Source organism: Malaya genurostris, chromosome 2, assembly GCF_030247185.1.
Source record: "Malaya genurostris strain Urasoe2022 chromosome 2, Malgen_1.1, whole genome shotgun sequence".
In the NCBI taxonomy this organism is placed as follows: domain Eukaryota; kingdom Metazoa; phylum Arthropoda; class Insecta; order Diptera; family Culicidae; genus Malaya; species Malaya genurostris.
In genome coordinates, this window is record NC_080571.1 from 97,328,900 (window position 1) to 97,344,923 (window position 16,024).

Genomic DNA, 16,024 nt, shown 5'->3' on the forward strand with positions numbered 1-16,024 from the left:
GGTTCTCCATGATAACGTGCGGGTTTTCCGTCCCCCAGATGCGACAATTTTGCTTATTAACATACCCGCCGAGATGAAAATTTTCCTCAAAAATCTACGTCTTCTTCAAGCTGATCGCAAGCCCAGTTGGTAAAGCGGTAACGCGTATACACAACCATTCTCATTCAGCGGAAGGATAAAATTAAGTTTCTGTCAAATCAGAAGTGACATTAAGGTTATAAATGTCGAAATAACCGTTAGTTCCAAAAAAAAGTTAGATGGCGGACCCTGTAGAATCATTACATGGTAAAAAAACCTGTTTAAATTCACCTAGTGGTGTAATGATGCCTTTCTCATGTATAATATTGTGGTATTGTTTTCAAAATTTTTCTCTTTCTTTTTTTGAAAAAAAAAACCAAGGTATTGCTTGTGCAATAACTAGTTATACAGAACGAAACAGTGCTTTGGTCGCGTAGGTCATCTTTAAGAAAACGAAGTGGGTTCCCTATTATATGCACTTCCGTCATTGAACCCAAGAATTGGTATAATCGAAGTCGGTTCGTACGGCCACCAACTAACATGACGTACAAACTCTGCTAGCTTTTATTCAAATATTGAAGATTTTATATAATTTTGCCATCGCACTCTAAATAACGATTTAAATGTTTGTTGCATTCGAAAACATGCAGTTATTTTCGGTAGGACCATAAGACCTTTCGTTTGACCCTAAGATCGGGAATAACGGTTTTGAGTCCAGTTTACAACATTTTTTACGGTTTTAGTTCCGCCAGTTTAAGTGACGGTGTACAATATTGAACACACTTTACCCTATCACTCCGGAACCGAAAGTCGGATCCGGATAAAATTCAGGAATTTCGTATGGGACCGAAAGACCTTTCATTTGAATCTAAGTTTGTGTAAATCGGTCAAACCATCGCTGAGAAAAGTGAGTGAGATTCATTTTGGTATATATGATCCCTATTTCCGGTACTTCCGGAACCAGATACCGGGAACCAGGATAGCCGGAATCGGTTTGTTTAGTTGCCTACTGATAATGACTATCGATTTGTGTAGTTTTGCGATCAGTGTAGACATTTTTTACGTGTTTTGTTTCGCCGGTTTAAGTGACGGTGTACAATATTGAACACACTATACCTTCTTATGTGATTTTCGGTCAAGATACAAGAATTCCGTGCAAATCACTTGTTACCTATGACAATCAGATGGCCACATGTCAATATTGCCAAATAGCTGTTCACTACGGTAAGTCATGTGATAAACTGGACAAGGAGACAAGTACACCAAAGGACAACGGTGCTTCCTTCACACCAACCCCAAGCAACCCCAGTACAGCTGTGACAGCCATCAACAACAATGAAGCATCCCCTTCAACGAAACCATCAGTATCCCCTATAGGACAAAGTACACCAGCTGCAGTTAACAACTTACCAACCAGCAATTGCAACCAATGTACAACAAGGTGCATCTACAGCAACTAGCAACGAAATCAACCACAATACCACGGCAATGGAAGACGAGACGAACCACGAACGAAGTGCTCCTCAACCCTCGCAGGAGGAAAATGGAAGCTCCTCTCCCCCTAGAAAAAGGGTGACAACGAGATCCAACGCAAAAGTGGCCGATTGAGCCGATTTTTTAAAATTTAAATTATTAAATTTTAAAAAATCGGCTCAATCGGCCACGTGAAGCTTGTACGCAAATAGGCCTGATTAAAAATATCTTTTGAATAAAAAAAAAGTGATTGCATAACCTTTCTATATGAGAAAGGCAAAACTTCAAAACCGATACTTAAGCCGATTTTTGCAAAAAAAAATTGACTCAAATGAAAGATCTTACAGTGCAATAAGCTGTTATTGAATTTTATTCGGATCCGATTTCCGCTTCCGGAGTTACAGGGTGACTTATGTTTAAAATTTTGAGCTATATTTAAGAAAGTTTTTACTTTCTATTCATCGTCACTTCAACGACGGGATGACATCAATACACATCACGCTATAATACCGAAAAAGGAACTCGAATCCGGATTAAATTTAGCAAGCATCCTTGGTACTTACTACAAGCAAAGCAGCGCAACGTCATGGCATTACATTTCTTTTGTGGAATTTGGTCTTTCTATTTCAACCAACTTTGCAGCCGATTCTTAGCGTACATGGCTAGATTCTACTTACACTAGAAATCCTTCCTGGTCGGGATTTGAACCTACGGCGACTAACTTGTATGACTTTTCGTATGAATTGAATCACCAGCCGGAACTACGGAGCCTGAAATTTCAATGTATGTTTGTGGAGTTCGACTCTGTTTTATCAGAGCAATGGAGATAACTCCATTTAAAAGCTTTGGATCACTTTTTTCGCTATTTCCGAAACCATAACTGAAGTTAGTTTATTTGGTCATATACTAACATAATCTATAGAATCGAATAATTTTTGAATCAATTTTATGAAATTTGTTTCTGTTAACTATGAAAAACAGTTTTGAAATTAATTTTTTTACTTTAATCATCAATTTTCGAAGCCTTAGAACATTTTATTTATTCGTTCCACTGCAACTATCGGGCTGATCGGACGCAAGTTCGTGTTTCTGCAGTGGTGCGGTAAATTGTTTTATTCCGCTTTCAAGGTCATTTCGTATTCTATTGTCTGAATCAGTGCGGTCGAGTGATAGTTCGAATTAATCCGTCTTCAAGGTCAATTGTGAGTTGTGTAAAGAAGCACTGTGTGGTACCGTTAGCCAGCGCCCAGCTGGGCGCTGCTGCTATATTGTTAACAAATACATTGGACAGTGTATAGTGAAAAAACGTATAAGATTCCATTGTACAGTGCAGAAAGAGACTGCAAAACAGTGCTTTTTCCTCTAGGAGGTTTTTTGCACTTTATTGATCAGGAATATCCACCTATTGCCTAGGACCGGGCCTTGTCTGCCGTTCACCCTTTGAGAGCTAAAGCTAAGTATTTTTGCCTTTTTCTTTTTTCCCCCTGTTCTTCAATACTACTACATTTGTCCTCCAATATTTACCCGCACGGACACATTTCCGTGCCATGACAGAAGGCACAGAATTGCCTGACCTCCCTCCAGATGACAAAATGGAATCATCTTATAGCCAAATATCTCGTGTAAAAAATTATCCCGATGGACTTGCACTCCCGGCCGGACCGTATGCGGTTTACATCCGGACCAAAGCCAACGGTAAAAAATTGAATCTTCTAAGACTTTCTGAAGACCTGTCCTCGCGATACAATACCGTACAAAAAATTGAAAAAGTACGCCCGGACAAGCTTAGGGTCTTGTTAGCCAGTGCAAAACAGGCTAATGAGATCGTTCAAAATGAGCATTTCACGCGGGAGTATCGCGTATACGTACCAGCTCGCGAAGTCGAGATAGACGGCGTGATCACCGATCCGAGTCTGACTTGCGAGGACGTTCTTAAGCATGGGGCAGGCGGTTTTAAAAACCCCTTACTCAAGAACGTTAAGATACTGGACTGCAAGCAATTGCGTTCAGTATCGACCGCTGAGGATGGCACTAAGTCCTATATCCCATCAGACTCGTATCGGGTGACTTTCGTTGGCTCGGCTTTGCCTAACTACGTCCTCCTGGACCGAATTCGTTTACCTGTTCGCCTTTTTGTGCCGCGGGTCATGAACTGCACTAATTGCAAACAATTGGGACATACAGCATCCCATTGTTGCAATAAATCCCGGTGTATAAAGTGTGGAGGGAGTCATGCGGATAACTCCTGCAGTGGAGACAATGAAAAGTGTCTCTACTGTAAGGAGGGGCCGCATGACCTCTCTGATTGTCCCGCGTACAAATTGCGCCAGGATAAGATGAGGCGTTCACTTAAGCAACATTCAAAGCGTTCTTTTGCTGAAATGTTGAAGAGTGCTACGCCTCCAGTAAACCTGTACGCTTGTTTGGCAACTGACGAGAGCGAATATGATGACCCCCTCGAAGGTACATCTTCGGCTGTCCCTCTTAGCTCATCATACAGAAAGAGAAGAAATAAATCTTTTCAAAAGCTCCCTAGTAAGGGTTCGAAGATGTCCTCTGATGGGTCTCGAAAAATTACAACAACTGGTAGTGATGGCAAAAAACCAGAGAGAATAGCTCCAGGCCTTGGAAAATTAAATTCCGAGCAAGAATTTCCATCACTTCCTGGGACTTCAAAACCCCCGAAAGTCCCTAAAGATCAGTCAGAAAATTTACCAAATACTGGGTTTGTTAAATTCTCTGATATTGTGGACTGGATCATGTCTACTTTCAATATTTCTGAACCTCTTAAAAGCCTGATAATGGCTTTTATTCCTACAGTTAAAACATTCTTGAAGCAGTTGACTGCAAAATGGCCCCTTCTTTCAGCGATCGTATCCTTCGATGGCTAAGACACCCACCGAGGTCACGGATACAATCACTGTTATACAGTGGAATTGTAGAAGTATCATCCCAAAAATAGATCCTTTCAAATTTCTAGTAAATAATCTGAAATGTGACGCATTTGCATTGTGCGAAACTTGGCTAACTTCTGAAATACCCTTAAACCTCCACGATTTTAACATTATTCGTCTGGATCGAGATGATTCCTATGGAGGAGTACTTTTGGGGATCAAAAAGTGCTATTCTTTCTATCGCATTAACCTCCCCTCGATACCAGGTATTGAAGTTGTCGCATGTCATGTTACAATCAAAGGCAAGGACCTTTGCATTGCTTCCATCTACATTCCCCCAAGAGCCTCGGTTGGGCATCGGCGGCTCAATGATATCATAGAGCTTCTTCCCGCACCGACGTTGGTTTTAGGAGACTTTAACTCACACGGTACGGGATGGGGCTGTCTTCACGACGATAACAGATCAACTATGATCCATGATATCTGCGACAACTTCAATATGACAATCTTGAATACGGGAGAAATGACACGAATTCCTGCACCACCAGCAAGACCAAGTGCGCTAGACTTATCCCTTTGCTCGACATCGCTACGGTTGGATTGCACGTGGAAGGTAATCCCTGATCCCCACGGTAGCGATCATCTCCCTATCGTAATTTCAATCGCCACCGGATTAAGACCATCGGAAACAATCAATGTTTCGTATGACCTCACACGAAACATTGATTGGAAATGCTACGCAAATTTGATATCTGAGAATCTAGAAACAACACAAGAACTTCCTCCGGAGGAAGAGTACACGTTTTTGGCTGGCTTGATTCTCGACACCGCGACTCAAGCTCAGACGAAACGTGTACCCGGCGCGAAAACTAACATCCGTCCCCCCAACCCGTGGTGGGACAAAGAGTGCTCAGAATTAAACGCGGAGAGAACTTCATCATTTGTCGAGTTTAGGAAAAACGGAACACCTGATAATTTTAGAAACTACGCGGCATTAGACGCTAAAATGAAAAGCTTGATTAAAGCGAAGAAAAGCGGTTATTGGCGTCGATTCGTAAACGGATTATCGAGAGAAACATCAATGAGCACTCTTTGGAACACAGCCCGACGAATGCGCAACAAAAACACCACAAACGAAAGCGAGGAATATTCTAACCGCTGGATATTCGATTTCGCTAAAAAAGTATGTCCTGACTCTGTTCCGGAACAGACAATCATGCGCGTCGCTTCATCAAACAGAAACGAAACACCTTTTTCGATGGTCGAGTTCTCACTTGCGCTTTTATCGTGTAACAATAAATCTCCGGGGTTAGACAAAATCAAATTCAACTTGTTGAAAAATTTGCCTGATCCTGCCAAAAGGCGCTTATTGAATTTATTCAATAGGCTTCTTGAGGATAATATTGTCCCACATGACTGGAGACAAGTAAGAGTTATTGCCATTCAAAAACCAGGGAAACCAGCCTCCGATCACAATTCGTATCGGCCGATTGCTATGCTTTCCTGTATCCGGAAATTGTTCGAAAAAATGATTCTGTTTCGTCTAGACAATTGGGTCGAGACTAATGGCTTACTTTCAGATACACAATTCGGCTTCCGCAGGGGCAAAGGAACGAACGATTGTCTTGCGTTGCTCTCAACCGAAATTCAAATGGCATTTGCTCGTAAAGAACAAATGGCGTCAGTTTTCCTAGACATCAAGGGGGCTTTTGATTCAGTTTCCATAAACATCCTATCTGAGAAGTTGCATCAGCATGGTCTTTCACCAATTTTGAATAACTTTTTGTATAATCTGTTGTCCGAGAAATACATGTATTTCGCGCATGGTGATTTGTCGACAATACGATTCAGTTACATGGGTCTTCCTCAGGGCTCATGCTTAAGCCCCCTTTTATACAACTTTTACGTGAACAACATTGATGAATGTATCAACACATCTTGCACGCTAAGACAACTTGCCGACGACAGCGTTGTGTCTATTATAGGACCCAAAGCTGCCGATCTCCAAGGACCATTGCAAGATACCCTCGACAACTTGTCGACATGGGCTCTTCAAATGGGTATCGAGTTCTCCACGGAGAAAACTGAGCTGGTTGTATTTTCAAGGAAGCGAGAACCAGCACAATTACAGCTTCAACTAGGGGGTGAAACCATAGCTCAGGTCTTCACATTTAAATATCTCGGGGTCTGGTTCGACTCCAAAGGCACCTGGGGATGTCACATTAGGTATCTGAAACAAAAATGCCAACAGAGAATCAATTTTCTTCGTACAATAACCGGATCATGGTGGGGTGCCCACCCAGGAGACCTGATCAGGTTATACCAAACAACGATATTGTCCGTGATGGAATACGGATGCTTTTGATTCCGATCCGCGGCGAACACTCATTTCATCAAGCTGGAAAGAATTCAGTATCGTTGTTTGCGTATTGCCTTAGGTTGCATGCAGTCGACTCATACGATGAGTCTCGAAGTGCTCGCGGGCGTCTTACCGTTGAAAAACCGATTCTGGGATCTCTCATATCGATTGCTAATCCGATGCGACATCTTGAATCCGATGGTGATTGAAAACTTCGAAAGGCTTGTCGAGCTCAATTCTCAGACCCGTTTTATGTCCTTGTATTTTGATTACATGGCTCAGAATATTAATCCTTCTTCGTTTGTTTCCAATCGTGCTCATTTCTTGGATACTTCTGATTCTACTGTGTTTTTCGACACATCCATGAGAGAAGAGATTCGTGGAATCCCGGATCACGTGCGCCCTCAAGTGGCCCCAAATATTTTTTATAATAAATTTAGAACAGTCAACTGTGAAAAGGTGTTTTACACTGACGGTTCAAACATCAACAGGTCCACAGGCTTCGGCATCTTCAATCAAAACATCACCGCTTCTCACAAACTCAATGATCCGGCTTCAGTTTACGTCGCAGAATTAGCTGCTATTCAGTACACCTTCGAGATCATTGAAACCTTGCCCAAAGACCATTACTACATTGTCACGGACAGTCTAAGCTCAATAGAAGCTCTCCGGGCAATGAAGCCAGGAAAGTATCCCCCATATTTCCTGGGGAAAATACGGGAACACTTGCGAACTTTATCTGAACGGTCTTATTTAATATCGTTAGTCTGGGTCCCTTCGCATTGTTCCATTCCAGGCAATGAAAAGGCAGACTCATTGGCTAAGGTGGGCGCATTAGAAGGTGATATTTATGAAAGACCAATCTGCTTCAATGAATTTTTCAGTATCTCTCGTCAGAAAACTCTCGAAAGTTGGCAAACTTCATGGAGCAATGGCGAACTGGGACGATGGCTACATTCCATTATCCCTAGGGTATCGACGAAACCTTGGTTCAGGGGGATGAACGTGAGTCGCGATTTCATTCGTGTTATGTCGCGGCTCATGTCAAATCACTACACTTTCAACGCACATCTCCGGCGTGTTGGGCTTGCGGAGAGCGGTCTCTGCACCTGTGGCGACGGTTATCAGGACATCGAGCATGTCGTGTGGTAGTGCGTAGAGTATCGTGACGCCAGGTCGAAGCTACTGGAATCCCTTAGGGCCCGAGGTAGACCGCCTGAGGTTCCGGTTCGGGATGTGTTGGCGAGTCGGGATAGTTTATATATGCTTCTCATATACCAGTACCTTAAACACATTGATATACAAGTGTAATGTGTTATCCCTCGCTCAGAAAGTATAAACTCCACCTACAGCTTCGACACTAACATCCGCCCGATTCTCTCGATCCCCGTCCCTGTCCACCATCTTCATTGGAACTAACAAGATCTTTTTTTGTCACTAACTTTTTCGTTACCCCTTCCCTGTCTCTTCACCATCTCGATGGCAACTAATTAGATCTTTATCGTTTTCAAACATTTTGTTCCCACATCCCCTTTCTACCCCGTTTCCACAATATTTACTTTTTTTCATTCTCTTCCGTAACATCACCATCATCGTCCACGGAAGGCCGCCCCAGTCGAAAACCAGCACGCGGGCCACCCGCCGGGCCTTCGTAGCCTGGGGGTGTTTCCCGCGGACCCACACGGACCGAATGATGCGGCCAACATGGATCTTCACCAACGGCATATGGAAGACCCTCATGCAATATTCATTTCACCGGCCACTACCGATCGCTTCTCGAGAATCCGCTACCGCTACATTACATAATGATACTATTCTAGTTTTAAGTTAGACGTAATTAAGATTAGTAAATACCCTTGGCATCTTAGAGCTTAAGCAGTGTGCCTTAAAATTATATTATAATATTGAATAAAAAAAAAAAAACATTTTATTTGAATCTAATTTTCTGAAAATCGGTTTAGCGCACGGAAATTTTACATGTACACGCATTCTGAAATTAAAAAAGGGGTTTCTCATTGATTTTTAAACCTAGAAAATTAACCGAAAAATTCGAAACTAGAAAACCGTTTCCCAAATTTATTTCTCAACATTATATTTTCTAAAATGCCACTAAAACCAACGTTTCATGTAAATTTGATTAGGGCCGTTTTTAAAGTGAAGGAGTTACAGCAACTAAACACGTTTCAAAAACAATTGAAAATCTTCAACTTTTTTATTCATAGCGTCATTTCGATTATTTACTAACGCTTGACATTCGTCGGTCCAGTGATGGAATACTTATCAATTGCATTGGAGTTGGTACACTAGACATCTCAGACAGGTGTTTCATTTCAATTGTAGACCTCTCCCAATGAACTAGGAAATTATTGTTGCAGTGACACTTTTATCAATTGAGAAACAGTACAAAAATAGTGCCCTGCATCAACATTTTTTTTTTTCATAAATACGTTTATTTCTTAAGGCAGTTTACATAAGTTTTTCTTCGCCGTAGCATCACTTTTACATAATATTCTTATCCTAATTTAATTCTAACATAGTCACAACGTTTTGAATTTATTAAAACATATTCTCTTATAGCTTAAATATCATCTTAGGTAACTCGTCATTAATTATGAAATCTACTCGGAAATATTATTTGAACCAAACGATTAACTTCTATAAATTATAAAATAAGCTGTTATTTTCAGACATTTTGTTGATAATTTCATAAACTGTTTCGAGTTTGTTTGTATCATTACATAATTTTTATTCTAATTTAGCTATTGGTTGAACTCATGGACGCAGCTGGGATCAGAACTAAGTCTTAAAAGGGGCCTTTATTAAATTGAAACTCCAATTTTCTTTATGAAATGATAAATAAGTTTCATGTATGAAAGGTCACGACAAGCAAGAATGTCTCGAACTGGGATATTGGATAGTTTACCTTGGGTACGCAAAGAATTTATTAGTTGAGATCTGACATCACGATACTCCACGCATGTCCAAACGACATGATCAATAGCCCGATAACCTTCTCCGCAAGCACAATGATTAGTCTCGGAGAGCCCAATTCGAAGGAGATGTGCATCTAACGTGTAGTGATTGGACATGAGTCTGGACATCACACGAATGAAATCCCTACTCACATCCAGTCCCCTGAACCATGCCTTTGTCGATATTTTCGGAATAATTGAGTGCATCCACCGACCCAGATCATCTCTATCCCAAGATGCTTGCCAGCTGGCAAGTGTTCTTTGGCGAGACGAACTATAGAATTCGTTGAAAGCAATCGGTCGCTCATAAATTTCACCCTCAATAGCACCACGTTTGGCTAAATTATCGGCTCCTTCATTGCCTGGAATGGAGCAATGAGCCGGGACCCAGACTATAGTGATTAGATAATTATTATTCAATATGTCGTTCAGACACTGTTTCATTTTACCCAAGAAAAACGGTTCATTTTTGCCAGCAGCGATTGAGCGAATGGCTTCAATTGCACTCAGACTATCTGTGAAGAGGAAATAATGGTTTGGAGATAATGTGACGATTACACTCAAACTATAATGAACTGCTGCTAGCTCTGCTATATAAACAGATGCAGGTTCTTGAAGCCTAAATGAGGCCGAAACATTATTGTTGAACATACCAAACCCTGTCGCTTCTTCAATTCGCGATCCGTCCGTGTAAAACATTTTCTCAGAGTCAATATGCCTGAACTTACTTGAAAATATTTTTGGGATTTCCGTCGAGCGTAGATGATCCGGGATTCCACGCACTTCACGCTGCATGGATGTATCGAAAAATAAAGTTGAGTCAGGGGCACTTAGGATGCTGACACGGATAGGAATATATCTTGAAGGGTTGATTTCCTGTGACATATGGTTAAAATATACTGTCATAAATTTTGTTTGAGATCGAAGCTCGACTAGTCGTTCGAAATTATTAATTACCATGGGATTCAGCACCTCACATCTTATTAGCAGGCGTGATGAAAGCTCCCAAAATCGATCTTTTAATGGAAGAACTCCCGCCAGAACTTCAAGACTCATTGTATGTGTCGAGTGCATGCAGCCTAAGGCAATTCGCAAACAACGGTACTGAATTCGCTCAAGTTTGATAAAATGAGAGTTTGCAGCGGAACGAAAACAAACGCATCCATATTCCATCACTGAAAGTATCGTTGTTTGATACAATTTTATTAGATCTTGCGGATGAGAACCCCACCAAGATCCTGTTATTGTTCGAAGAAAATTTACTCTTTGTTGGCATTTCGTTATCAGATACCTAATGTGTCCTCCCCACGTGCATTTGGAATCGAACCACACCCCGAGGTATTTAAAAGTTAAGACCTGTTGGATCATTCTTCCCATCATATGGAGCTGAAGCTGCGCTGGATCATGCTTTCTTGAAAAGACGACTAACTCTGTTTTCTCCGCAGAGAATTCGATACCAAGATGAACAGCCCAAACGGACAAGTTATCTACGGTATCTTGCAATGGTTTATGCAGATCAATAGCTTTGGGTCCAGTAACTGAAACTACGCCATCATCTGCCAATTGTCTTAGTGTACATGGGGTTACTAGACAGCTGTCAATCAATGGAAACTGAATCAAATGCTCCTTTAATGTCTAAAAATACAGATGCCATTTGTTGCTTTTGAGCGAAGGCAATTTGGATGTCAGACGAAAGTAATGCAAGGCAATCATTCGTCCCTTTATTTCTACGGAAGCCAAACTGAGTATCTGACAACAAATCGTTCGTCTCGACCCAAGTGTCGAGACGTCGTAGAATAATTTTTTCGAACAATTTTCTGATGCAGGACAACATCGCAATGGGTAACTGCATCAACATTTTCAATGGAAACTTATTACTTACTTCCATTCTAGATATTCGTTTCATTAACTGTAAAAATATTGTAAATAATTCGTCGGAGTTAATTTGCAATTCATAATGTTCATAACTGTTATGCAATTCAATTTTCCTACAGTAAATTGCAAAAATGAATTCATTGATCCAGCCCGATTGAAGGGTAATTATATCGAGGACGCCATCGGGATCATCCTTCGTATGGTTAATGCATCGTGCTATAAAATCCATTAGCTGTGTCACTTTGGAGGCATTCTATCAATTTGTCATGTCACAAATAGAAGGAAACTCTACTCTATCAATTCCCATTCCGTACTCATCCGTTCCGGGTCACTGCGGACGCATTACCCGGATATAACGGGGGGCCACTCGGGAACATTTGAATGCACCAATCAAAGGGATTAATTAATTTGGATTCAAACACTCGGTACGGTATTCCGTTGGGTTCCGAGCGGAAATCTGGTGATGCATACACCATCAACCACATCCTATCTCGTCTCTCGTTCCGTTTTAATTATCTCCAAATTATGGTCAACGCTGAAGGGTCCTTGTCATCAAAGGGAATCGATTCATCTTAGATGACACGGTGTCCGAAGCTATTTCTGCCATCAACATCTCTCACAGTAATTGATAAATCTCAGAATTATTTATTCTTAATCCATTTGGCATGGTAAGGCTGCTGCTCCAGGTCCTTCATCGATAGAAAATCTGCATTTGATTAGGTACACTTACGGAGCCCAGTACGGAATCAGCGAATCCGAGTCGAACGAGTTGCTCGAGTTGGAGTAGCTGCAATTGGATTATAAATTATTCACTCGACTGGTCAGGTGAAATGTTCAATTTTCCTTCTCATCAACCCAGTCATACAGTCCGATGCCAGTTCGGATGGGAGAAGATAAACGCCAAGTGCCGGTCCAGGAAACCAGGAAATAAGCTTTGGCCCATTATCGAGTCGAACGAGAGCTGCTCGAGACTGTTGTGAGCGGAATCGATTTGTGTTAAGACGCTGTATCCCGAACGGTGCGATGGCATGTGTTCGGTGGTGTGCTGAATTCACTTTTCAGGTTATGTTTCGTTGTATTTTTATTTGATCATTATGAAAAACGAACTATTCCTGTCGGTTGAAGAATCGCTTCAGGATTTTGAAATTGTAAAAAGATCCAACAACTGTTGGGACTGTTAAATCCATCAACTCGGGACACGTTCGTATCGTCTAACCAATCTTGAAGGAAACCAAGCAGATTCACCGTATTGATTCCGCACATATATCCCATATACCGTTCGCTTCTCTCGTTTATCCAGAACAAATCGCCCATAAATTTACCGCAATTAACATCCCGTGCATAATCAAGAAATATAAATGAGAATGGATGAAGGACCCCTCCGCCCGCTGATCTTGGCTGCTCTCCCCGGGTATCGTGTTGTGATCTACGAAAGTTGTCCGGTTGATTGTCAATGTGTTGAAAGCTCTCAATTTAACTTCGGTCCGGCTCGCATCAGTTGCGTTCGTTTGCGAATTCCCACCAAATTGTGGAGAGCCTATCATTTTCCACCCAACAACTTCATTGTATGTACACTCGAGCTCGGTTCGGGCAATAGCAATATGTAGTTCGGTTGTTGCTTCTGGGCTGTTGAGCTGCCGGACATATGTTTGGAGAACTGCACAAATAAATTAGCTTTCTGTCACCTACCGAAGTCAGTCCTCTGGTAAACCGATCCTCACCGCGGTCGACAGTGGGAAAATGTTTTACGGAATTGTATGTCGGAGAACGGAGGACTACAGGCCACAGAATCTGGCACTCGGAGCTGCGGCACGGGGCTTGGTACTCCCCGGAGAGAGAGAGAGAGAGAGAGAGTACTACATTTCACTTTCGTTAATGATACTTTTGGAAGGCTTTCGGATATTTATTCGAGCCCAGCTTGCTAGCTAGTCTCGAAATGAATCGATAAATCATGTTTTTCCATAGCATCGACACGTCCCATGTTGTGAGTCTTGTTCAAGCTTCGATAGGCTTCTGCAAAGGCCGGTATTTCACAAATGTGAACCGACCGACCGAAAAGCAGCAATTCTGTGTTTCGCAGCAGCAGATAATTGTGAATTCCTAAGAGCAGGGATTCATATGAACGATTCAGCAGAACTAACATTATTCGTTTCGTTTTGGTTATGTTAATCCTGAATAAACCGATTTTGTGTTATTTCTATATATGAAATACATGGTTAGGAAAAAAAGTTATCCGGTACATTCTAGAATTTCTAGAAATTGGGTTATAGTTTTCTCGAGCATTCTTACGTTTCTGCACTTGTATTCATTCAATGTGCCTATTGAATGATTGCATATTTCGAACTCATCGATATTATTAAGAGTCATCGGGAGAGCTAGAATCTTTCATCATTTGCAGGAAAGTTTGTGCGTGTATCCAAAACGTGAGAAATAGAAAACAATACATACCAATCTTAATGTAATGATATCATGCCAATTTGAATCCTCGTAACCTGACGTATATCAGGACAAAAAAAAAACAATATTTAGCAAACATTCTGCATATTTAGTCATCTCTTCTTCAGTAGTCATCTTATATACGGAAACTATTAATTAGAGTGAGATCTGCTGTTTCTGCTCGATAGTTTTACCTTAAGGGTAGAATGAAAACAGGTGCCTTGGCTTCAAGTTTTCGCGTCGCTATAACTAAGTTTTGATTGCTTCTTAGAGTCGAAGCAAAGATATTGGGCCGTATGAATAAAACGTAGCATGCTTGAATTTCGGTAGTAAATGCTACGTGTGGATCACGTTCCTGTCAAAACATGCTACAAACTGTAGTATTTACTACAAGTTTTCTAGCTTTAGAGGTTGCTACTTGTGTGTTTACTGATAAAGTGAAGTACAGAAATTAAAAAAGTGGCATTTTTACAGATGTAAGTACGTTTCTTGATTTGTGCATGCTTATGCCAGCTTTTCCAACTCTGTGTCGATACGGTATGCAGTAAATGTTTAAATTCGGAAGTAGCATTAACTAAATGTTCGAACCTGTTTTTTATTCATACCAAACCGCGCTATACTCTGTGGACTTTGTTTTTGAGAAGATACTACAAACAACAGACTTTACTACATTTTATTCATACGGCCCATAATAATGGCAACTATACTAATGAGCAGAACTAAAATTTGTCCCGCATTCTCGAAGTAAGAATCTAATCCAGCACACAGTGGTTCGAATCAATAAACCTGTTTTAATCCACCTAGTGGTGTAATGATGCCTTTCTCATGTACATATAATATTGTGGTGTTCTATTCAAATTTTCTCTTCGATTTTTGAAAGAAACCAAGTGATTGTTTATGCATAACATACAGAATAAAACAGTGCTCTGATTGCGTAAGCCATCCTTAAGAGAACGAAATGGGTTCACTACCCGAGAATCGGTATAATCGAAGTCGGTTCGTACAGCCACCAACTAACATGACACACAAACTCTTCTCGAAAGTGAGTGAGATCCATTTTGGTACATATGACCACTATTTCCGGTACTTCCGGTGCCGAATACCGGGAACCAGGATAGCCGGAATTGGTTTGTTTAGTTGCCTACTGATAATGACTATCGATTTGTGTAGTTTTGAGACCAGTTTAGAAATTTTTTTATGTTTTTTGTTTCGCTGGTTTAAGTGACGGTGTACAATATTGAACACACTTTACCCCATAATTCCGGAACCGGAAGTCGGATCCGGATGAAATTCAGGAATTCCGTATACGACCGGAAGACCTTTCATTTGAATCTAAGTTTGTGGTAATCGGTCAAACCATCGCTGAGAAAAGTGAGTGAGATCCATTTTGGTATATATGACCACTATTTCCGGTACTTCCGGTATCGGATACCGGGAACCAGGATAGCCGGAATCGGTTTGTTTAGTTGCCTACTGATAATGACTATCGATTTGTGTAGTTTTGAGACCAGTTTAGAAAATTTTCTACGTTTTTTGTTTCGCTGGTTTAAGTGACGGTGTACAATGTTGAACACACTTTACCCTATAATTCCGAAACCGGAAGTCGGATCCGGATGAAATTCAGGAATTCCGTATACGACTGGAAGACCTTTCATTTGAATCTAAGTTTGTGGAAATTGGTCAAACCATCGCTGAGAAAAGTTAGTGAGATTCATTTTGGTATACATGACCACTATTTCCGGTACTTCCGGTGCCGGATACCGGGAACCAGGATAGCCGGAATCGGTTTATTTAGTTGCCTACTGATAATGACTATCGATTTGTGTAGTTTTGAGACCAGTTTAGAAAATTTTCTACGTTTTTTGTTTCGCTGGTTTAAGTGACGGTGTGCAATATTGAACACACTTTACCCTATAATTCCGGAACCGGAAGTCGGATCCGGATGAAATTCAGGAATTCCGTATACGACTGGAAGACCTTTCATTTGAATCTAAGTT